Here is a 1,823-nt window from a genome sequence, read left to right on the forward strand (position 1 = left end):
CAACTGCCCCCCCACACCACCGCGGGACACTGCGACCCGCGGGTGGGACAGCGGGACAGACCCCAAAAAATGGGACTGTCCCACGAAAATCGGGACATTTGGGAGGTATGGGGGTGTGTGAGGGGTATGTCATACAGACAGACGGGCACCGGCTCACTGTGTGCTTGACCCCCCACATCGGCATACTCAGCAGGGGCTCTCTGGCGCGGAGGAGCGTCACTTTCTGGCACACTCCACACTTCTTAGCTGCAGTTTAGTGGGGCACCTGCCGCTGTGCAGGTTCCGTACTGCCTCTGTTATCTCCAGCCCCAGCAACCCCACCGCTAGCTGCAGCACTGCCACCCGCAGTGAGGTGCGCCCAGCTCCTTCACACACTTTAGCTGGCAGGTAGCGCTACAGAAATCCGAGCTGCTTGCAGGCTCCGACCCCCTCCTCCCTCCAGCCGCAGCGTCTCCTGGCAGCTAACCAGTCACTCCCAGTCTCCCCTTACCACAGTGCCCGGAAGCCGTGAGGTCCGCGCCACGTGCATGCTATGACCCCCTCCTCCCTCCAGCCGCAGCATCTCCTGGGGGCTAACCAGTCACTCCCAGTCTCACCTTACCACAGTGCCCGCCAGCTGCGCGAGGTCTGCGGTGTGTGACTGAGGAGGGGGGGAGGGATGCGGACGGGCAGAGGAAGCAGGAATCCAGCCTGAGAGAGTCAGCCATGCCAAGTCTCCAGCAGCAGCAGATCCCAACAGGTTGGAGTGGAACAGCAGCAGCCAGCAGCAGTGACTCCGGTAAGACACATCTGTCTGTCACCACTGTTTTGTCCCTAATACCAATCTCTCCCGTGCCCTGTGTTCTGTCATGTCCCTGTCACCCCTGGCCTTGCCCTGCCACCCTTATCCTGGCCCTTTCACCCTTATCCTGGCCCTGTCACCCTTATCCTGTCCCTATCATTTCTGTCCTGGCCCCGTCACCCCTGTCCTGGCCCCGTCACCCCTGTCCTGGCACCGTCACCCCTGTTCTGACCCTGTCACCCCTGTCCTGGCCCCGTCAACCCTGTACTGACCCTGTCACCCCTGTCCTGGCCCTGTTACTGCATACCCTCCAACTACCTTTTATGGCATATACAGTACCCGCAGCGCCTCCAGACCTCTGCCCAATGCACCACACCTCCGCACCTTCCCCTCCACCACATGCGGCACTCCACCCCTCCCCCACATGCTGTGCCTCCAGACCCCCTACACCACCCGTGGCTCCCACTCCTCCACCCCTTCACCACCCACAGCACCTCCAGGCCCCTTCCACCATTCACCCCCCTTATATGTCTCCCCCCACACCTGCCCCCCTCCACCCGCAGCATCTGCAGACACCCTCCTCCATCAGCGGTCCCCCCCTCACCCACCCCTCCCCCACCAATGGCACCCCCGCACCTGCCCCTCCACCACCTGCAGCACCTCCGGACCTCCTTTCCCATCCGCCGCAACACCCGTACCTGCCCCTACCCTACCCATGGTGCCTGCGGTCCCCTACCCCACCCCCGGCACTCCCGTCCCTTCCCATCCCACAGCACCTCCGGAACCCTTCATCCATCCACAACATCCCCACACCTGCCCCTCTCCCACCCGTGGCACCCCTGCCCCTCCCCCACCTTCAGTGCCTCCGAACCCCTCCCCCATCTGCATCCCCCACTCCTCTGCCCCTCCCCCACGCGCAGCACCTCCCGAACCTTCCCCATCCGGGCCCCACCCCCACTTCTGCCTCCCCTCCACCCGCAGCATCTACAGACACCATCCGCAGTCCCCCCCGCACCCGCTACATTCTGTACATCGTGCCCTG

Source organism: Pseudophryne corroboree, chromosome 8, assembly GCF_028390025.1.
Source record: "Pseudophryne corroboree isolate aPseCor3 chromosome 8, aPseCor3.hap2, whole genome shotgun sequence".
Lineage (NCBI taxonomy): Eukaryota > Metazoa > Chordata > Amphibia > Anura > Myobatrachidae > Pseudophryne > Pseudophryne corroboree.